Consider the following 24,735-nt stretch of genomic DNA (forward strand, 5'->3'; position numbering starts at 1 on the left):
CGGGCTGACTCGAACCACTGTTGCTCAGAGCTCAAACTCTTGAGCGAGCTCTTAACCAACTGAGCCACTCAGCCGGCCCTTATTTATTTATTTTTTGGTTCACATATAAGTGAAATCATATGGTATTTGACTTTCTCTGTCTGACTTATTTCATTTAGTATAATACCCTCTAAGTCCATCCATGTTGTCATATATTGTGATTTCATTCTTTTTTATTGCTGGATAATATTCAATTGTGTGTGTGTGTGTCACATCTTCTTTATCCATTCATCCATCAATGGACATCTAGGTTACTTCCATATCTTGGTTATTGTAAATAATGCTGCAGTAAACATAGGGGTACATTATTCTTTCCAAATGAAAAGTAATTTTCAAAAAAAGGTAATTTTGTTTTCTTCAGATAAATACCCAGAAGTGGTATTGCTGGATCATATGGCAGCTCTATTTTTAACTTTTTGAGGAATCTGCATACTGTTTTCCATAGTGGTTGCACCTATTTACAATCTCACTAACAATGTACCAGTGTGTGAGGGTTCCCTTTACTTCACGTCCTCACCAGTACTTGTTAATTTTTGAACAAAAACAATTTTAATAAAAAACTAAAGAGAAGATGTTTGGTAACTATTAATTTAGTCAGTCATTGAAAATCTATAACAACCATTTCCTTAGTAATGTAAACCATATGAAGAACAACAACAACAAAAACCATATGAGATGATTCCTGCCTTCAAAAAATATATGATTTGGTTAGAGGCTAATTAATTTTTAAATACTATATACAAGACTTTAAGTTCCTTGAGAGCAGGAATTATATTTTTTAACCATAACATCCTCCTTAACACCTACCTACAATGGTCTAGTAGAATATCAATACATATTGAATTAATATTAATAAGTTCAAATAGGCTTTTAAATATAATCGATGCCAATTGTTTCCCATATTTTTCTGTATCCTATATAAGAAAATGAGATGTAATAACACACACAGCATTAGGAAAACTTCAGTTCCCACTTGAATAAAGTGTAATTTCTAAACAATAGATACTATTCTTCTTATATGTCTGCTTCTTGAGAGTGAATTTGACACAACCAAAGAGGCAAGTTAATTGATGCAGGTTGCTGGAGTATCGTTTCATGTGTTGTGCATGCATTCAGAATTTCACAATACTGCATCCAATATCTGAACCCTGCTCTGCTTGGGGATTGCCCATTCCCGCTGCATTTCTCTTGCTTTCCTAAATATGGCACGGGTTTTCCTATTGTGTAGATATCTGGTTTCTCCATTAAAAAGGACAATGCAGCTCATAAAAGGTGATCAAAACATTACTTCAAATAAAAGAGTTTTAGATGAAAAAAGAAAGCACCAATAACTTTTCCTCTTTGCCTGCCCTCGAAAGTGTCAGAAAGAAGAAAGTTACTCTAACAGGACAAAAGAAAAATGATCCATTCTGCCAGTAGTGCAGGATTTACTGTCCAAGGCTACAAAAGAAAATAAGTATACCCTACCCCCTTGGTTTTCTTCAAGATCACTGACAACAGAGCTTCACAGCTCAATTCTGCAAAACTCCAATCAGTATGATGGGAAATGGATCAGCTGGGATCAGTAGAGGGGCCAAGATGTTTTACTAAAAGTTAAGTATTCTTCTGTTTAATTTCCTCCAGGATTTATGCAGGCAGAGCCACCATAAAGTTTTATTTCCCAGGACATTCTCTGAAGAACTCCAGGCACCAGAGCCAAGAGAATTGCCTCTAGGTCTTATTTGTTGTGGCTTCAACTTGAACTCTCTTCTTGGGCTGTGGTTCAGTGCCAGTGCTTTGCTCTTAAGTCACAATGACCCAGAGCTGGGGATTGATAGCCTGAACTTCACTGAGACAACACAAACAGTTTCCCAAGAAATTTGTGTATTTATTAACAAAGAGAAATGAATACCTCCTTTTAAGCATGTGTCTCAGAAGCCTCTGAATGATTTCTATAAGACACAGACAATAGGAGAAAATCCTAGAAGCGAGCAGGAGACAAGTAGATAGGATCGACTCAGAGCAGCTAAAATGAGACTGAGAACAATACGGCGCTTTGATTGATAAGGTGATTTAAAAATTAAAAGAGAGGAGTCTATCTGTGAGCTGAATGCCAGTTACCAGAGATTGATGGATGGCATGAGTCTTCTTTTCTTTGTGGCATCTTTCAGATAAAGATGTGTTTTCTTTTACAGAGGATCTTTATAAGACAATTGCTTGAGTAGACGGAGTGTGTGTGAGTGTGTGTGTGTGTGTGTGTGTGTGTGTGTGTACTGCAGCATTTTAGAGCAGGGCTCTATACCTAGAATGCAAGGCTGCTACATAGCTGTGCAAACTGTCTGTACTTTCCACAGTGTATGCATAGATAACGTACTTTAACAACATCTCTCCTGGATGAGCCTTCATTTCCAATTGTGTCTATTCACCATGTGGTAGCCAGCATGATTAAGAAAAAGTGATTGTGTGAACCTCCAAATCCATCTGTCATGTCATTGGCATTGAAGAGTCTCGCTGAAAAATTAGCCTCCTCCTTCCCCCAACTTGTGTTTTCCCATCCTCAAGACAATACAGGAAGCTCTGAGCTGGGAGAGAAGGGAACAAAGGGGCAAGGAATTCAATAAAAAAGAGATCCAAGGCAAAATGAAATATTGTTTCCCTGTCTGTATTGCTCTCTTTCGCTCCAAACTGCCAGAGCTTTAACCACTTGTCTGCTGCACTATGAAGCAGGATCATTCTAGGGTTTTCCTGCAGAAGACTGAAGTGTCTGAAGTAGCAGGAATGTCCAGGGTGATGAGTAGTCTGGAACACAAGAAGCTAAACTGGACACAAAAATGACAGCCAAATGTGAAAAAACAAAAAACAAAAAACCCAACTCATATTTTCTCTTTCTTTGGAATTTTCCTAGTACATTGCTTATTTAACTGCATATGCAGGCTCAAAGACTCAATGGGTTTTTACACTCTGTGTACATTTGAAGGCTTCCTAAAATTGCATACAACATTTTATTTACCTGTGCAGGTGTGCATTTTTTTCTGGGGAGAAGATCCATAGCAGTCTTTAGTTTCTTTAAAGTGTTTATGACCCACAACATTAAAGTTCACTGAAATAAGGTATTAGCTGTTTTGTTTATTTTCTCAATCATAGTGGGTACATTTTCCATCATTGAGCATTAGGAGTTGGGACACAAATTCTATTTATGAAATAGCTCAACCAAGAGCAGATCACAAAGAAAACACAAGTAAATTGGGCAACAGATGCTGAATTAGAAGATGAACAAGGGTAAAGTAAAGCATATTAGACTTATAAGGACTTTTCTTTCTTATTTCACAATTGCAATTCAGACCCAGTCAAAACATATAAAATACACAATGTATGAATTTTGTTGTTTTTTAAAGATTATTTTTAAGGAATTTTCTTTTTAATTTCTTCTTATGTCATTGTTGAGAGAAAATAATGTTGAGTATTTGGACTACTGAACTCATTTAAATTTTCCTCAGTTGATGTTAGATTTAAAGAAAGTTAATTAAAATAGAAAAATGGCAGAGTAGCAATCTTGTTTCAGGTTAGGGGCTTTTGATGAAAAGAATTATTAACATAGCTTGCCGTGAGCAAGCTGGCTTACAATCAATAAAAATTTTAATCTGTGTACAATCATCTTCGCCTGAATATTTTCTAAAAGTTAAAAAAAACTCATAGTTCATGGGTACATTTTAGAATGAATTATCTTAGCTACAATAAATATAAAAGCTATTTTAGGCAAGAGAGATAGCTCCAATATTGGGATTAAAGGGGAGAAGATCTTTCATCAAAAACTGAACTTTAACACTGATTACTCTTTTATCAGAGTATGTAAAGTAACCTTAAGAGACCAAAAACATCTCTGTCTTCATGATCAAAACACTCAACAAAGTAGAAATAGACAGAAGCTTTCTCAAACTGATAAAAGGCATCTATGAACCAAAGCTAATCTCATAGTTAATATGAAAGACAGAAAGCTTTCCCCCTAAGAACAAAACAATGACGACCAATCTTGCCACTCTTACTTAGGATTGTACCAGAGGTTCTGGCCAGGGTAATTAGTCAGAAAAAAAGATATAAAAAGCATCCAGATTCGAAAGGAAGATGTAAAGATATTTCTATTCACATATACTCTCATGTGTAGAAAATCCTAAATAATTCACATCACACAAACACACACACACACACACACACACACACACACACACACACACACACTGGAGATAATGAGTTTAACAAATTTACAATATACAAGATCAGTATAGAAAAGTCAATTGTATTTCCATACAATAGCAGTGAACAAACCAAAAATGAAGTTGAGAAAAACAATTTCATTTACAACAACATCAAAATGAATAAAATACTTAGGAATAAACTTAACAAAAGTAATGTAAGGCTTATCCTCTGAAAACAACAAAAAATTGTTGAAAGAAATTAAAGACATAAAAACATAGAAATACATCTTATGTTCATAGGTCAGAAGACATAATATTATTAAGATGGCAATTATCACCAAACATATCTTCAGACTCAATGTAATTCCTATTAAAATCCCAATTGGCTTTTTTGCTTTTGTTTTTTTGGCAGAAATTAACAAGCTAATTCTAAAATTAATATGGAAATGAAAAGGAGCCAGAATAGCCAAAATGACCTTGATAAAGAAAAGTTGAAAGGTTCATACTTCCTGACCTCAAAACTTTCTATTGGGTTGTTGGAAAAGTCATGACGTATATTTTCTATGTTTTCTGTTGCAAAAATGTGTCATGACTTTTCCGACAACCCAATATTAAACTACAGTAATCGAAACAGTATAGCATTGTCATAACAATAAGCATATAGGTCAATGGAACAGAATTGAGAGTTCAGAAATAAACCCTACGCTTATAGTCAATTGATTTTCAACAAAGGTGCCCAGACAATTCAATAGAGAAAAGTACAGCCTTTTCAACTATTGGTGTTGGGAAAACTGGATATCCACATGCAAAAAAATAAAGTTGGAATCCTACTTCACACCATATACAAAAATTACTCAAAATGGATCATACACTTAAATGTAAGAGCTAAAACTATAAAACTCTCAGAAGAAAAATTGTGGAAATCTTCATGACCTTGGATTAGGTAATGGTTTCTTAGCTATGACAACAAAAGCACAGCAACAAAAGAAAAAGTAGATTAATTGGACTTTATTAAAATGTAAAGATTTTGTGCATCAAAGAACTCTACCTAGAAAGTCAAAGACAACAGAATAAGAGAAAGTATTTGCAAATTATATATCAAATAAGGACCTAGTATCTAGTTCCTATAACTCAACAAAAACAACAAAATAAGTAACCAATTAAAAAATAGAAAAAAATTTGAATAGGCATTTATTCAAAGGTTATATACAAATGGCCAATAACCACATGAAAGGATGCTCAACATCATGAGTCATTAGGAAAATGCAAGTTAAAGCCACAATGAGACACTACCACTTCACACCCACTAGGATGGCTAAAATTAAAAAACAGATAATAACAAGTGTTGATAAAAATGTGGAGAAATTGGAATCCTCACACATTGCTGGTGAGATTGTAAAATGGTATAGTCACTTTGGAAAACAGTTTGACAGTTTCTTAAGATGTTCAACATAGAGTTACCATAAGACCCAGCAATTCTACTATGTATCTACCCAAGAGAATTGAAAACGTCATAGAGAATTGAAAACATCATTCACACGAAAACATGCTCACAAAGGTTCATGGCAGCACTATTTATAACACCCAAAAAATGGAATCAAGCTGAACATCCATCAACTGATAAATGAATAAACAAAATGGGAAATTATTTAACCATAAGAAGGAATAAGTACTGATCATGCTACGTAAATGAACCTTGAAAACATTATGCTAAGCAAAAGTAACCTGTCATTAAAGATCATCTATTGTATGATTCCACTGGCATTAAATGTCCAGAAGAGGCAAGTCCATAGAGACAGAAAGAGATTAGTGATTTCTGTGGACTGGAGGTGACAGGGTAATGTAGAGTGACAGCTAATGGGCATAAAGTTTCTTTTTGGGGTGATGATATTGTTCTGAAATTATTTGTATGGTTGCACAACTTTATGAATATTCTAAAAACCACTAGATTGTAAAAAACAAGAGAGAGAGAGAACCAGACCAAAAAGTTCTCAGGTAAATATATTGTAATCCAATCGAACATATTAATGTTTTAATGTATTTAATGAATGAATGTATCAATTGTGAAGGTCAATATGTTAATCAGAAAAGCCTATTGATTAGCCATCTCTGGTAGATTGGATTATCTGTTCCAATTTTTCATTCCCTTGAATAATAATAATATAAGGTCAAACTACATATAATTGCCACTTTTTGTTAAGTAAAAAAATGGTCAAATATCAACAATCTCATGTTGTTTAACCTAAAACAGCCATACCTTCCACCATGTAACTTTGCAGTGTTCTCCCAGTGCAGGGAGGCAGGGAGAATAATCTCCCTCATCCCATTGATGTTGGGCTTGGCCATGTGGCTTGCATTGGTTAGTGAAAGCTTGTGAACAGAGACTTTAAATCTTTAAATGTGCTTGTGTGGTTCAGCTTATATACCAACTGTTCATCCTGAGAAGAACATAGTCACTAGCCTAAGGAAGATGAGATACATAGGGAACAGACCTGGAGTCAACCCACAGCCTAGAGTTGAGCCCCACAGACTTGTGGCTGAAGCAGTCTCCCAGCCTATGGCAACTGGACCTCAATCTACCTGCAGACTCGTGTGAGTGTGAGAATAATGATTTCTGTTGTAAGCAATTGAGTTTTTGAAGTTGTTTGTTATTCAGCATTACTGTGGCTATAACTAACTCATATATCATGTAAACAATGAACAAGGGAGAGCAACGTAAACAAAAGTAGACTGTGTCTGTCCATGGAATATTCAAAGGAAATGGAGTCTTGCTAAACAGACTTCAATGGATGAGTTTCCCGGACTCTGAAAAGTGAACGCTTATGGGTGGAATGCAGCAGTGGCAGCAGACACCCAGCAGTAGAACACAGCTTGAAGACAGGCCTTGGATAGTTGATTATTACACTAGAGAGGAAAATGACAAATATCAATTTTTAACACTTCTCATTTTTAACCAAGGTCTGTTGTTGCAGCCAAGGCTTTAATCTGAATTCTCATAAATAGGGGGGAGATCAAGGAAAGAAAGTTTGATTACAAGCCAAGGGCATTCTATTAGTTACGATTGTAACATGCTGAGGAGCAAACACTGGGATTCTGTATTGTTTTCATTTACTCTGAATCTTATGCTACGTAATTTTCACTTGTGCATGTCCACAAGTTGAGAACAGAGTTTCAGAAATGAAACTACAATTAACTGAAGTTGTTGGAAAATGTACTGTCAAGGGCTCATGCATTTATTTATGTCAACAATTCCAAAGAAAATTTCTATAAAGTCTGCTCAACTGCATCCGCTTGCCCTCTTTCATATTTTGGGTTAAACTATTACAATAATATCTTCCAGTCTCCTTCTTTCTCATGACAGTAGCCACTGTTTATTAATTGCTTATTACCATGTACCAGGAACTCTGCTAAGCACTTTTCAAATGCTGTAGCTAATTTTCACAATAACACTGAAAGAAAACTATGATTATCCCCATTTTAGAGGCAAGATAACTGTGATTCAGAAAGATTGAGCAACTTCACCAATAATCTCACACAGCTAGTAAGCGGAGGAGCAGAAATTTGAACCCAGTTCTAATGATACTCCTATTTAATGGTGAGCAAACATCATTTTAAGCTGGAGATTTAGTTGTTTAAATAAAAATGTTCTATCCATGGAGATGTAGCTACTGGTATAGAAAAAGAACCTTATAATAAGGTGGTCTCAAGTTATCTTATCTATCTGTTTGTCTATCTATCAAAATCTATCAACAACTTACCAGAAAGTGACAGTTTGATCTAGATTTTATGTATCTTCCTTTATAAAAACATTTAATTCATTTCACATTAGTTACTTCCTGTGTCCTTATAACACATTGGTAATGGACTTTTGGCTCAGTCCAGAATGGAGTTGCTTTTGAAGCAGTGTAATCAAAATAAGAATTTCAATCTATAGCAATATTTCTGAAAAATACAGCATGAGATATGAGTACAAAATCCCCAACAGCTCTTAAAAAGCCCCAATCTCCTTGGAGCCTCTTATTATTACTCAACCCCAGAAAATTCACACACACACACACACACACACACACACACACACACACACACACACACACACCCCTTCCCTCCCACCCCTTTTCTCTTCAGCCTGTTAGGCCTGGGCCCTGCCAGCCCCTATATAACCTCTCCTCCCTCCACATTTCTGCACTGCTCCCCAGGCCAAAGCTGACGCTTAACATGCCGAGCCTCAAAGTGAACTTACTGTCTCTTTCTTTATAACAATCTTTTGAACAAGAACCTTCTCTGAGTCTTTGGTCCCTTCTGTCCCTTCCTCTTTCCTCTCTTCTTACTCACTTCCTCCTCACAAAGTTCCAAAAAAACCAAATTGACCTAGAATGCTCTTCTGAAAGGTAGGGGGCAGCTATGTGTGCAACCCAGAGTACTCCATCTTTCAGAAGCTGTATAAGGGGGAAAAAACACTAAAAGGCTGAGACCTTCCTAATCTCCCATATTAATACTGTTTGACCATCACACATGGCATGTTAGTTTCTTATCGCTGCTATACAACTACCACATGTTTAATGGTTTAAACAACACAGATATATTATCTTACAGCTCTATAGGTCAGAAATCCAACATGTGTTTTACAGGGCTGAAACCAAGGTGTAAGAAGGCTGCATTCCTTCCAGGAGGCTCTAGAAGAGAATCCATTTCCTTGCTTTGTGCTAGGAGCAGAACTCAACAACTGGGACTCAGGAATGCGGATCAAGGTCCCCATTGTCTTGCTGGCTGTCAGCTGAGGGTCATTCCCAGCTTCTAGAGGCCACCCACATTCCCCGGCTCATGGCCCCTTTCTTCCATCTTTGAAGTCAACAACTGGTAGTCGGAGCCCCTCTCATGCTCCACATCCTTCCTTCTTCTTCTTAAATCTTTTATCTCTAACCCATCCAAGAAAGGTTGTCTGCTTTTAAAGACTCCTGTAATTCGTTTGGCCCCACCAGATAATCCAGGATGCTCCCCCATCTCCAGTTCCCTACCTTTAATCACATCTGCAAAGACCCTTTCGTCACGTAAGGTAACATATCAACATGTTCCTGGGTCTAGGGTGTGGACATCCTTAGGGGGCCATTATCCTGCCTTATACATGTAGTAAGTTTCATTGTTATTTTGTAGCTGGAAAAGCTGAGGTCACAGGACATTGCACGGAACTGGAAATCCCTCCATAATACAGGCTGAGCCAAGTGTCTGGCTAACCTAGATGATGATCTAGGCTATAATCAGTTCATATATGATCCTTGTAGAAAAATTAAATAATCACCTATGCAAGTCATATGATAACTATATTTTTTGACCTGTCCCTCAAATGTTTTTGTTAAGCTGCATATATTTAGAATGTTTTCAATTGTCGTGTAAGAAAAGATATAAATTAGAAAATGTATGTTCTTAGAAAAAGACAACTTAAAAAATAAGTATTTGTGGTCAAACAAAGAGAAAGCTTACTTAATATTTTTATTAGACCACCTTTCTGTATGATTTGGTCATTTTTTTTGCTAGAAGTTCTCCTCGCAATGGTTTTCCAAGAAAATCACATTTTCCTACAACATCCTCTCTAAATGTCCTGAGTTGTCTAGGTTGAGAAACTTCAAAAGTCCCCAGTCACCATCACACCAGAACATCGCATTTTTGCTTTATCTCCTCTGCTGAAGACGTTGAAGATGAAACGTCTTAAAATATCCAGCTAAATGGAAGGCTTGTCAAGAGGAAGTGGGGTGGAGAACACTCATGTTTATTCCTTTTAGCTACTGATGATGCTTTATTCTCTCTAGGAAAATCAGAAGCCCAGATTATCCTAGGTAATTGCAACATGCAGAAACCAAGCAGGATATGCACACAGAGGCTGCCAGAAACAACTATGATTAAATTATCAGTGATGAACGAATCAAAAGGAAAAACATAAAGCAAACTGGAACACCTAAGCTGACTTCAAAAGCTAATAAGAAGGAAAGTGTGTGGGAAGGGGAGGGGTTGCCTGAGGATGAGACAAAAGGCTTTAGATGTTGTAGAACAGTCTGGGGGGCTCTCTAACACCTTTATCAAAATAGACGGTGTCTCATAAGACTTGGTGGCAGATAGAATGGAGTGCCGTAGTGCGTATTTGTTGTGGGGATTCACACATGAGAGCGCTTTGTGCTGGGCTCTTTGCTGTGCATTTTTTTCACCACCAGCCAGAACTTTCTATTTATGCTTTCTTGTCTTTCTTCAGCAGAGTGAAGGACAGTCATGATGGGCAATTGATAAAAAAATATATAAAATTAAAAAATGGGGCAAAATTTACATAGTTTTCAGCAACTGTCATGCACCCTGATGCGTATGAGGTACAATTAAGAGAGTCTCTAATTTGAATAAAAATCTGTTCTTTTAGTTTCGTGTCATATACAATATCACTACAAGCTCATCTACATAGCCTATTATAATGCACACTTTTATACTACTATAGCCTTCACCTAATCAGTCCTCTACAAGCTAATCAGCTCAAATACTGTCACAAGTGGCATAATGCATGCAATTATCCTTAATTGAACTTCTAAACATGGAGGTGAAAGATCACATTTAACCAAACAGGCTTATCAGAAATTCATGAATTGATAATCATGATTAATGGGAAATCACAGTGCAAAACTTGTTTTAATTTACCTGTTCATGTAACTTGTGTTACAGAGAAATGTGAACTTTCATCCAGAGCAGACAAAGAATGTCTAGACTCTCAAATGAATTTTAACCCTAGGGTAAGAAACGTACAGTCGCTATTTCAAGGATAATCTTAAATGACAGAAATCAGGGTGGCTAAATCAGGATTATAGCTTTGAAAATATCCTGACCTTGACTCACTGAAGAAGAAATAATTACCCAGAAATGGAATCTCTAGTTATCACCAATAAATGTCTGAAGGGAGGATTTACTTTGAATGGGATAAATTGAACTGACTTGTCTCTGTAGATCCTCAGATTTCTACAGAGCTGTGCTATTTTTGAAAAGTAGTGTTTAATGATAACTGCATCAGGGTTTGTGTTCCCTAAATATTGACGTAAGAGACACAGAACACTGGCCTATAATTCATTCATTTATTGAAATAATGTTTATTGAGCAAATATTATATGGCAGAACCTATGCTAAGTATTGGAGATGAAAAATGATGAATAAAAGAAGCCTCGTCCTTGAGAAGCCGCAGTCCAGTGGGGAAGATAATACAGGGAAACTGAAATAACTGACATAACAGGGTGAGATATTGAGAAAAAATGCTGATGGGTGTCTTATGTTGTGATTATTTTGCTACAATAAGTTCACTAAGTAAGAGCAAAGTATATACTAGCACAATGCCAGTATTATATCTCTGAAAGGTTTGGATTTTCCTTCTGGATCTTCCACTGGGGAGGCAACTGTCTTTCTTGTTCCTGGCACAAATGAAATGTGTTGAACAGATGCCAGCATTAAAAGAGTTGGGGATGGTTTCTTAGTTAGTGTGAGGACCTGGTTCAACCCCAGGAAGCAGCTTCCCACAAACTGAAAACGGATTGGTAGTTTGGAGTTTCCTGCAAGAGGCAGAGGTGTACCCTATTTATACACCCAGGAGGGAGTGATAGCCTGGATGGTGAGATGGCTGTGACATTTTTATGGAAACTGGAAACATGAGTGCTGTGACTAGGGTCTCTGTCACTGAGTCTTTAGTCCATGGAGAGATCTCTGTGAGACACATCTGTGTTACCTCTTTCACCCCACAGCATGGCAGCAGTGCACATAGATAGCAGGGGACCCATGCTGGGGACAGCAACAATGACATCATTCCTATGCATGTTTGGGAACTCCACAAACATGAGGTTGAATTTCTTACATGAGGAATCTATTGTTGGGGAGTGAACCCATTCCAGGTGTTGCAGAAAAGTACCACTTACTGGTAATCTAAAGGAAGCTAGGGATGAGTTGGGCCTGATTTGACTCAGATAAATTGGAAATGACTTGCCTTTTAAAAAGAGCAACTGTTATCCAACTCCCAATTTGCTATGGCAATGTGGGACTGCTGGTAGAGTGTAGTGAGATCTTTGAGTTTTTCAATTTGTTTTCAAGAGAAGGTGTGTTATTATGTAAAACCTCCTGAATTTTAAATATTGGCAACTAATTCAAATTTTAAAATATTGTGAAGACAAAACAAAATTAATCTGCCATATTTGATCCATAACCTGTTAGTTTGCAACTTCTGAGCTACGAGGAGGAAATAAATAAATAATAAAAGATAGCTAGAGTGGAAAGTTGTGGAGAGTAGGTAGAGAAATGAGATTTTGAGATGGAAATAGGGAAATGGATGAAACTCCTGATAAGATATGAGATATCACAGACAATTGATATGATGAGGCGCCAGAATTTGTATGTTTGTTTATGCATTTCACATTCAGTCAATGTTTATTGAGTACCTCCTATATGTCAGGCACTGTGCTAAGAGTTGGTGCAGATGTGAGGGGGGGAAATGGTGCCTACACTCAAAAAAACTTGTAGTCTAGTGGTTAGACGCCTGAAAGATCAAAAATATTTGCGAGAAAAAAATTCAGAGGGTAAAGGAGAATGCTCAAGGCCAAGGGAATGGCACACAGAGAAGCCTGAGGTGAGCATGAGCAAGGTGTCTCTGCAAAGCCCAAGAAAGTCTGCATGCCTGTGCAACAGAGATCCAGGGGAAAGTGGTGAGAGGAAGCTAGAGAGGCTACCAGGGGCCAGCTCCTGGACGACCCCAAGCAGAGACCCTGCAGAGGAGTTTGCATTAATCCTAAAGGCAACGGACAATGACAGATTTTAAGCAAAAGGCCTGTGATCATGTCTGAATATTTAAAGATCACTCAAGGTTAGAATATGGGACTTAGAGGGGAAGACTAAGTATGAGGCAGTGTTGTAATTCAGGTAAGAAAGAAAGACCAGGTAAAACAGAAAGAAGTGAATTGAGAGAAGTGAATGGATTAAAAACAACAACAACAACATTCAGGAGATGGAAGGAAGATAAAAGGTAATTGATAGTAAAGAATGAAGTAGATGGAGGATTTAAAGTTTACCTCCCCAAGTTTCTGGTTTGGGCACTGGGTGAATGATGATGCCATTTGCTGAAATAGTAAACTCTGGTCCAAAAAAAAGTGGATTTAGGGGAAAGGTGATTTGTTGTGCTTTGGCATGTTAAATTTATGGTGTCAGAGAGCCATCCAACAACAGATGTCTAACAGGCAATTGGCCATATGGGGGTTTGCACCAGAGATGTAGCTTTAGATGCCATCAGCATGTAGCTGGTGTGTGTGTGTGGGGGAGATATTGTCCATAGGGTGTATAGAGGAAAGAGATCAGACAGCCAAGAGAAGATCCCTTGGGGCTACTGACATTTAATGAATGAGTAGAAAGGGAAATATCATAAAGATGCCAGAAGAAGCAGTCAGGTAAAAGAAGAATTGGGAGATTGGATCTAGAAGGCAGGAGAAGAGAATTTTTGAAAAAAGAGAGCAAAGCAACAACTGAAAGATATCCTTGAGCTTTCACAATGTGGATGACATTGGGAATTTAGGCAAGAGTAGTTTCAGTGGCCTGGAAGCCCAAAGATAAAGTGTATGCTTATTTTTGGTGAAGAAACAGAAATAGCAAATGTAGACAATTCTTTAAAAAGTTATCCTGTGAACAAGAAGAGTGAAGGGCTTTGACAGAAAGGTGGCATGGAAATAAGGAAATGTGTGTGTGTGTGTGTGTGTGTGTGTGTGTGTGTGTGTGTGNTGTGTGTGTGTGTGTGTGTGTGTGTGTGTGTGTGTGTGTGTGTGTGTGTGTAGTAAGAGACTTGAGCTTATCTACATGTGGACAGAAGAAGAAAACAGTAAAGAAAGACATATTTAAAACATGATAAAAAAGAATGGCGAATGAAGGAAATCCCTAGGAAGTGGTAGAGAAGTGGTAGAGAAGGGATCCTAGCATACTGGAGGAAGAAAGGGTGTTTCTGCAGCCTAAGAGATGCCAGTGCGTTTGTAGAGCTGGAGGCAGAGTGAAGGGAATTTCATTCTCACATCTCTCTTCCTATGAAATGGAAGCAAGGTTATCAGTTGAGAACTAGCAAAGGAGATGGGGAGCTGGAGGCTGGAAGAGACTAAGAAAGGTTTGATGTAGTTCTTGTGAAGAATGAGGAAGAGACATCAAATTTCTGGGTGGTGTTGGGAGCCCTGTTGAGATCAGTGCCCATAAATGTGTGGTGACATAGATCTGCTGCCGTGTGACATTTGCTTTGGCAGAGCTCAGGAGCCCGGATTCCTGGCTACAGCATCAGGAGTGGGGCAGCTGGGTTCCTCCCGTGCTGAGGTATTGCCAGGGGAGTACAACAGAAGAAGGCAGGGGCTGGGAGTTTTGAAATCTAAGAGAAAGAGTGATTTAAACGTTGGGCTCTAGAATCTAAGAGGTCCTCACCAATAATAATATTGTAATAATTTAAGAGCTTTTATTATTATATACAACACTTCCTATGTGCCAGGCAATGTTCTAAATACTTCACATAAATATCTCACAACAACCATATGAGGCAAGTACCAGTATTTCCCCCCCCCTCCATTTTACTGGTAAAGAAACTAAAGCACAGAAAAGTTCATTAACTTGCTCAAGCTCACAGACCTAATAAGTGAAGAGTCGAGATTTGAACCCAGGCAGTCTAGCTCTAGAGCCCATGTTTGTAACCATATGCCATTTGTCTTTATCCTTTGTCTCGTAACACCCCTTTCTCGCTCTCCATTGACAGACATTACTTTCTATTCAAAGGGAGAAACAGATGAGTCAGGCTTGCTACATTATGATATGTACACATGCAGACATAACCTGAATATAGGAAGCAGAGCTGGGAGTTTTCAGCTCCATTTCTCTTTATTCTAAACTACCTAGAGCAGACATAAGGCTTGGTATTCCATCCCAGAAGGACTGGGAAGCACACTTCTTTAAAAACCAGCATATATGACAATTAGAGCTGCGCCCCACTGTTACCACCATCGCCACCCCCACACATACATGTGGGAGGTGCTGGTGGGTACTGCATCCATCAATCCCATGAGGCTGCCAGGTGGTGAGAAAGGGTCACTGTCTCCCCATTTCCCACTCTACTCCCTGACGTCCACTATGCTGGTAGTGATTTACCTCTTCACATCCAGTTGAAGTGCACAAATTGCAGAATTCGTAACTACCTGATCAGTCATTTACACTTCAGTGTGTAAGTTTTTCCGAACACAGTTTTCAATAGATAGAGTTATAGATAACGAGGTCATGAAATGGAAAGAAGAGTGTCGAGTGGACAAAACGCTTTGCCTACTTAAAATTTTATCTCACCCTGATGGTGACCATAGGGTTTATTCATATTTACGGAACAGTCAGATTGAGCTATGCAGATTCTAGGACTTAATCTGGACTGTGATTCATTCCTAAATTAGAAGGGTTTTCAGAATGGATTCCAGTGTCTTTAAGATAATGGAATTTTGCTTGTTCTTTTATAACTACAGACATTGCACGTAATACAGCATTTTTCAAAAAGCGTGGTTTCTTTGAGATCTTGTAAAAGACTCCAGCTGTATAGAAATATCTCATTAGAGATAAAAACAAAGCAAGCTTCTCCTGCTTTGTCTGCTATAACAATGGAGGACTCATCGCACCCTGGTGCCTGGCTGCTTACAATAGTCTGTGTAAGCTGGGCATTTTGTTACCATTCTTTAAGCATTTCCCTCCTCCTAGCATTTGCCCAGGTGTTCAGGTTTCCTTCCAAAGTCACAAAATACAATATGAGTTGAACATCTGGTTCATAAAAGCCCTTTTCAAGGCAAAGCAGAATGGCTCTCCGGTCAAAGAAAGAAATAGAGGAAAGCTATACCAAAGGATTCCGGCCAGCCATGGCTTGAGGGGTCATCTTGTTCCTTGCTAACTGGAAAGTTGTTGCCCTTCCTGGGTACTTAGTTGCCTGGTATTGTAATCAAGAAGTATTCACAAACCAAGCATTCACCCAGAGAAAAGAAGAACTAGCATCCTCATGCCCTAAGTGTGTAGTCTAGAGGTAGAACAAGTATTTCATGCAAACTGGATAGCTGAGTGTCCGTGAAGTTGCTATTGACACAATAACCATCTGAAAGGTGAAAGTGCTTACTGGAAGTTGCTATTGACACAATAACCATCTGAAAGGTGAAAGCGCTTACTGGCAAAAATATAAAGCTCAGGAAACAAGAAGGGAAACGTTGAAGCCAGTCATACAGAAGAGTGATGGGGGGAGGGGGGAGGGGGGATCTGTATTTGATCAATCCTATATGGTCTGTTGAACTTGAGGCTAAGATACAATAAAAGTTTTTGCTATTCACTTCACATTACATGTAGGGACAATGGATTTTGCTTAACCATCTATATATCAGCCAGTATGGAAGCCCTCTGGGGGCAGAAACTTTATTTATCTTGATCAACACTAGGTCTCCTTTGCCTAGTACAAGGCCTTGCTCCAGCTGGGCCCTAAATAATTTTTGAATTCTTGAAAGACCAAATTACCTAGCCTAAACCATCCTATAAAACTACTTATGAGGGCCGGCCGAGTGGCGCATTGGTTAAGAGTTGGTTTGGGACTCCAGCTCTGAGCAGCAGGGCCCCGGTTCGGATCCCACATAAGGGACAGTGACACTGTGCCCTCTACAGCTAAGATGCTGAACAACAGCTCGACCTGGAGCTGGGCTGTCGTTAGTCTCCAGTGATGGCGTAGGCTGCAGTGGAGCTGCAGTGGGCTCCCGTGAGTGGCCAGAAGCTGGCGTGAGCTGCCAAGAACTGCTGTGAGCGGCCGTCCGGTGACCAGCGACCGATCTGCCTCACCCAAGAAGAGTGCAATGATAATACCAACATGGGCCAGTGAAGCAATGTCCTCCGCAACTAGAGTGAAGAACAAAAGGACAGCAACTTGTCTGTTCCCCTTACCTGATTCCCCAATAAAATCTTTAAAAAAAAAAAAGAAAGAAAGAAAAAGGTATAAGAACATTAAAAAAAAACTACCTATAAAATGATTGTCAAAAACACATATTTGAAATATGTTACCACTAAGATTTGACACCCCCCCCCAAATAGATAGCTTATTAAATTGATTCTTTTCCACAGTTTTGTCCATGTTTTAATGGATAGACTCAATTTACCTCATGGATCATCTGTTCCAACAGGAAAGGAACAAAAAGATCTTTTCCCTCAAGTAAGGCCTTCCAGAGGATGTATTGTCTTCAGAATTATTTAGTAAAACTCTAGCCTGTTGGGTTCAAATCCTGGACACCCAAGTTAGCCATAAAAGAAAAACTATTGTCTCAATAATTAAAAGGACAAAACAACAACAAAAAACCCCAAACCCAAGCCCTTATTGCCCAATAAACCTCCAAGCTGTGTGACAAACAGGTATCGAACAAGCACACAGCCTGAGAGAAATCCAATAGCATCCACCTCCAGAACAAGCTAGTCTCAGGAGAGGACAATTATCAAGTGACCAGTGCTTACCTCTCTGTTATTTAGTGCAATCAAGTACAAAGTCACCTCGAAGACACCCTTGACACTTCCTCGGCAGCTCACCCATAGCCTTCGACTCTCCTCTCTGAAATTGTCAGAGGCACTAACATTCAAAGATATCTCTTACTCTGCTTTAGCAACTTCACAAAGACACCACAAAGCACAGATTTCTGGTTTCTTTCTTTTCTTTTTTCTTTCTTTCTTTCTTTCTTTCTTTCTTTCTTTCTTTCTTTCTTTCTTTCTTTCTTTCTTCTTTCTTTTTCTTCCTTTCCCCCTTCCTTCTTTCCTTCCCTTCTTCCTTCCTTCCTTCCTTTCTTTCTTCCTTCCTTCCTTCCTTCCTTCCTTCCTTCCTTTATTTTGATGGTACAAGGACTAAAACAATGCAGGAAGCAGAGGACATATATGAAAAAAAAAAAGCTATTTGGGAAGAGTTTAATAAAGTGACTAGTAACAAGAATAGCAAAAGCACAAGGAATAGCATTCAGGACCCAGGTTGTCATCTGCGGGACTCACCACCCCAGGCCTGAAGGGGCAGGAGAAGAAGGAATTAATGAGACAGGGCAGGCTGTGTGGAGAGAGCCTCCTGACAGGAGCTTAGGCCTCCCACCAGTTTTTAGGCACCCCACAAGAAGGGAGTCAGCAGGATAAATACCTGCTTTCTTCAGTCTCCTTCCAGCACTTCCCAATGACCTAATCCAGTTGGAAGCCAGAGGGAAAAGGAAGCTGTTATTAACATGTTCCATACAGGTCAGACTCCTGAGGCACAGAGAGTGGATGTGGAAGGGTAAACAGAAGACATGCACCATAGCACTACATCCCAAGCCCCATATGTAATTTCTAGCTTAATGACATAGTTAAGATGTCTTTGAGCCCAGTTTGTTTCCATCCCTCAATTAGATTTCAATGAATCTTTATTCTTCTGTCTGCTGACTATATGGCCTATTTTATTTTAATTTCATAGACTTTGATTGCCTACTTTCCAAACTCCATGATTATTTCAAAAGTCACTCACCAAAGTGATCATTTAGAAAACCAATCTGGTATTTAATATCAGACAGACAGTGAGGGGTATTCAAATAGTCACTGTTAGAATTTTAAGTATCTGGAGTTTACTTTAACACACACACACACACACACACACACACACACACACACACACACACATTTCCTGGGGCCTACACTAAAAGGGGATAAACTAAAATCCCTTGGTCAGAAGCCAGACTAAATGCTAGTTGTCTTAAAGGTAACCGCATAACAACCTTGTGCTAAAATTCCTCCGGAGCAGCTTATACTCTTTCTTTATGCAACAGGAGCTTGAAGCTGGAATGATACTTGGAATTCAAACCTGTAAACCATAAAAAAACATTTCACTTGCAAGTTTTTTACCCTGGCCACCTCGCTTCCCTGCTCCAATACTGTAATATGGGCAGAGAGTCTGCTCCCCTCCACCACATCTCACCCTCACATGACCATAATAAAATTCCTCCCAGCTTGGGTTTCCTATGAGAACCACCAGCTGATGATATGCAGCCAGAGAATCCTAAGGACTGGTTTTAAACACAAAATTACTTCAAGTCACACAAGGGTCATTTTTCAAGCATGCATCAGTTTAGTTGAGTGTGTTTTCAATTAAAACACCATGTCCCTCATGCTGCCTATTTGAGATACCATATTTTCCAGGTGGAAAAGTAATCATGGTGGATCAAACCACCTGGCTAGTTGCACCTCCAGCACTCTACACCGAAAGCAGCCTGCTGCCATGATTGAAGGCAGGTGCCTGTGGGTGCCCCAGACAAGTGAACGTAAATACATGGAGACGCTTGAAGAGCGGACATTTGACATTATCTCTTAATTAGTTTCACATATCTATACTCACACCAGGGTTTCCTGAAAGTAATTTAAAAACTATCTAGTCCAAAATAATACCAAGAAAGATGAGTTGCTGGCTCTTTGACACAGATATAGATAGATAGATAGATAGATAGATAGATAGATAGATAGATAGATAGATAGATAGATAGATATAGATATATAGATATAGATATATAGATATATAGATATATAGAGATATATAGATATATAGATATAAATAGATAGATATAGATAGATAGATAGATATGTAACTGTAGACTCCAGTTACTTAGTTACTTAGCCTGAAAGCTACTTTAGATATCTCCATGTTTGGTCAAGAATACCCTTATAACGATTCTGAATGTCTCCTTATTACACTTTCCTGTTGCTGAATCATAGATGTTGTGTAAAATATTCTTTGACATCTACTCTTGCTCTATAAGTTATGCAGCAAACTTTGGTCAAAAGCAATACAATTCGTGACCTGCTAGTACACTGGCTTAATTCTCAAGGCATGTTTTTTGTTTTTTCTCTCTATTCATTTGACCCTTTTATTTGGTAGTCAAATAATATGCATTTTTAGGTCCCACCACGTGCAGCATGGTGTGATGAAAAGGAAATAAACCTTAGGGAGGATGCCCAACAGGAACTCCTTGGTGCAGAGACACAACCAGCCTTGGAGACGCCCCCACATGGAGAGAGCTGGTGAAATAAATACCCTACCTCACTCCCTCCCTCCCTTGAATCCTATTTTCTTATCAGTTATGTGATTTTGGGCAAAATTATTAGCCTTTCTTAACCTTTAATTTTTTTTAAATTTTTTTTTTTGCAAATTTGGCAAAAAAGCCTATTCCACTGGGTTCCTGTTATGATTAACGTAAAATGTAAATCCCTTAGGCTGTCACCTATAACTCTTATTAAATAAACAATCGTTCCCATCTCTTCCCTCCCTTCCCCACTTCAATGAGCCAGGGAAAAGCAGCATTTACAAACAAGCTGGGAATCACAGAATTTGATCCTGCAAAGGGATCACAGAGTCACATTTCCTCCATTCCAAACAGGATTACTCTCTCTGTCATATCACCTTTGCTGCAAATATGCAGAAACCATTTTTAAAATAAAGTCACTCATCCTACTCTTACACAACTTTAATTTTTAAAAAGTTATTTCTCTTTTTGTATAGAAACCTACTTTCAGAAAACTTTTGTCCATTAGTTATATACACAGTGTCTAACTCTACTATGTTATGGAAATCTATCTGGGGTCAGAGTGAGAAAATGTGGAGTTCAGGCCTCATTTGGACACTGGGTAGCCTTGTGGCCTTGAATAAATACATCAATTTCCCTGACCCTCAGTTGATCTAGGAAATGGGGACAGTAACACCTGCCTGATCTCCTTCCAAGTGCACTATGGACATCATCTGACATCTCTATCAGGCTCCCCATCACCGGCCATCTTTCAACATTTCCCCATATCACAATATCCTCACTTCTTTTAGCAGTTTTTTATTTAAAAAATTTAAAGCACAGGGGATATTATATAATAGAAACTGTTGAAGAAAAATGACTAAGAAGTGGTAATAGTGAGCAAGGGCCTTCCAGACAATGGCAGCATAGGAAAAGTTGTGAATATACTAAGTACTCAGAACAACGGGGAGATGGTCCCAGTATTCCTAGCAAACAGTATGCCCTAACTGAGAGTGTGGCTGATTTAGGGCAGGTATTGGGGTCCAAGGTAAGGAGTTTAAATGAGATACAATAGAAAATAGCAAAGTTCTGAAGGTTCTGAAGCCAGGAAAAGAACATAATAAAATTCTCATGTAAAGAGAAGAGTCTGGCCCAAGAATGCAGTGAGGATGGGAAATGAGAATGCTTAGAGTGAGAGATGCCAGATATATATTGCACAGTAATACATGCACAAGCTGATGATGGTGGTCATGAGATAAGTACACGCAAGAGGCTGTCCGAGGACAACATTTGACAGGATGTGAGAACTTCCTAGATGGAAGAGAAAGCAAGAGGAAGCATGAAAGTCAACTCCGAGGTTTCACATCCTCACTGCTGGGAGAATGTGGGGACTTTGACCACAGGAAGGAAGGTTATTGAGAAAGATTTTTGTGGAGTGCAGATTAGAGATACCAATGTAAGAATCCCCCATGCAGTGGTAACAGAGACAGTGGAGGTAAAAGCATGATAGGTTGTGCTCCCCAAAACAGCACAGACACATCGGAGCAGATGACCCAGTCTGGCTCCTATGCTACCACCAACTCAATTTATTTTGGTTTATTTGTCGTCTTTGAATCATAGCACTTTTTCTATATCTCCATCTTTTTGCTCACACAGTTTATGAGTTGATGTGATAATATAGTTATTTATGTACATCTTGTCTTCCCTACCAGATGTAAGCTTTTTGAGAGCAGGGATGTGTCTAACTTTTCTTGGCATCCTCCAGTGTGTCTAGAAAAGTGCTTATGCACAGTAGGTGCTAACTAACATTTTGATGAAAGAACTAAATATGAATGTGACCCAGGAGACTGAATTGGCTGCATGCTTGATGAGATCTTTTCCTGAAAATGCAAACCAGGCAAAAAAGCTGTGCAAGTTTGGTTTGCAACCTGCCACCTCTAATCCAGGCACACAGCAATGAGAGTTAATATATGCAAAGAATATTTAAAAGACATAGCTCAAAACCCAAAACAAAAATTGTTCTAGATAAAAAATGAAACAGTAATTCAAAGTAGTAACCTGAGTAACGGGGCAAAAGGAGTCCCATGATAGGCAGAGATGAGCCGTGGTCGTTTTATGTACTGCAGCCTGAAAACCCAGCCCAAAACTTCCTGATGTAAAGCAACAACCATTTTATCATGCTCATGGATTTTGTGGGTTGGGAATTCAGAAAGGGCAAAGGATTAACAGCTCTTCTCTACGCCACAATATCTGAGGCCTCAGCTGGGACAGCTCAGATGACAGGGAGTGACATGAATGGCTGATAGCCAGCACAGCTGGGGCTTGAGAACCCATTTCCAAGATGGCTTCTTGACTTCAAATTCTGGAGCCTAAGCTGGGATGACTGAAGAACAGACTCAGCTAGGGCTGTCACCCTCAGTAGAAAGTAGGGAAATGCAGAAAGAAATGAGAGAAGATATACAAAATAACAAGTATTAGTAAGAATGTAGGAAAATGGGATATACCACTGATGGCAGTAATTGCAACGTCACCTGACAAAGGTGACATGGTTATAGGGATCAGTGAAGAATTGAGTCTATGAATGCAATCTACCACATTCCCTGCAAAATTGTTTATAATAAGACAAAAAAAACCCTAAATGTTCATTTAAAAAGAGAATGGGTAACTACACTGTGGTGTTTTCACCCATCAAAGCACTATATAGCAATGAAAATGAATAAATAAGGCTACCTGTATCAACATGTATAAACAACAAAAATGAAATGTTGATTGAAAAAAAGCAAGTTGCAGAATGAAATGTAGTGCATAAAACCGTTTATGACAGGTCTTAAAATGTTCCAGACTACCGTACATATTGTTTATGGATATATCCATATATAGTAAAAGTGTGAAACATGAATACGAAAGATACACTCAAGCCTCAGGATAGTGATTACCTTTGGAGAAAATAAGAGAGAAAATGGGGTCATGGAGAGACACAAAGTGGGCTTCAGTCATATCTGTGACATTGTATTTCCTCATATAAAAGATATAAAGCAAATATTGGAAAATATTAACATCTATTAAATCTGACTGTTGAATAATATGGATGTTCCTTATACATGTTAGTCTGGAGGTTTGGTGAGGAAAAGTTCACAAAGAGCTCAAGCAAATAGTTTTTTAGCCCTGGAATAGAAACAACTGTTTGCTACAAAACTACAGGAGATTCTGTCCACTCTCCCTGGCTGCCCCACTCCCTGTCAACATTTTGAAACAGCTCCAAATGCAAAATGGATGCAAAGCAAATGAGACCAAAAGAATTAGCAGAATGACCAAACTCCATTCATCTCATTCTGATCACTTGTGGGCTTTGGTTTTAAATCCCAGACACACAAGCTGCTGCTTGCTTTTGTGACATGCTTGGCTGTTTCCGAAGTCAGCAAATCAAGTTACTAGGACACAGCATCAAGGTGCCTTTGTGGAGAGGACTGCGTTTAGAGGGAGTTATTTCACTTGCCCCCCTTTTTTTTTTTCCTTTTTCAATCAAACTTTTATCAGAACACCTCAGGATTTCTTTCCATCCTTAGGGCAATGAAAAGGACTATTATGGAAAGAAAATGACACCCTAATTTTGTTAGTAAATATTAGGGGAATTTTAAATCGTGGCAAGGAAAAACTGCCAGACGGCTGGGAAATGCAGAGCGGTGTCCTTGTGTGGGGGTAGCAAGATGAGATGGCTGACTGCAAAGCTCTTCACGTTAAAGATATGAGTCAAGCAAAAGCCAGAAAAAGAACATTGATTTTTAAATAACATAAGATTTGATACATTTTTTCCCCCAGCAACGTTAAATTTACTGTCCTTTTCTTTTCTTTCTTTTTTTTAAATTGGGAGTTGGGGGAGGGGAAAAGCCTTGGAGAATCGGGGAAGGGGAGCAAACAAGTTGCTGTCCTTTTTGTTCATCTGTCTAGTTGTGGAGGACGTCGCTTCACTGGCCCATGTTGGTACTGTGATCATTGCGCTCTTCCAGGGTGAAGCAGATTGGTCGGCGGCCATGGGACAGCTGCTCATGGCGGCTCTTGGCAGCTCACGCCAGCTGCAGCCTATGTCGCAGGCGACTCATGGCAGCCCAGCTCCAGGCCGAGCTGTTGTTCACCATCTTAGCTGTAGAGGGTGCAGTGTCACTGGCCCTCATGTGGAATCCAAACCAGGGCTCTGCTGCTCAGAGCTGGCGACCCAAGCCAACTCTTAACCAATGTGCCACTTGGCCAGCCCTGTCCTTTTATTTTCGCTGTGATACTTCACTCTCACGATGGTGGTTTGGAATTGAAATGTACGTGCATATTAAAAAGCACACAAAAATGTTACAAGAATAATATAGCCTTTTTAGACGGTCTTTGTTGTTAATCCATGGATGGCTATATTAGTGTGTATTAACAGTAAATAGATGACATGTCTTCAAAAGAGCTGCTTAATT

This window comes from Hipposideros armiger, unplaced genomic scaffold (genome assembly GCF_001890085.2).
Source record: "Hipposideros armiger isolate ML-2016 unplaced genomic scaffold, ASM189008v1 scaffold_23, whole genome shotgun sequence".
In the NCBI taxonomy this organism is placed as follows: domain Eukaryota; kingdom Metazoa; phylum Chordata; class Mammalia; order Chiroptera; family Hipposideridae; genus Hipposideros; species Hipposideros armiger.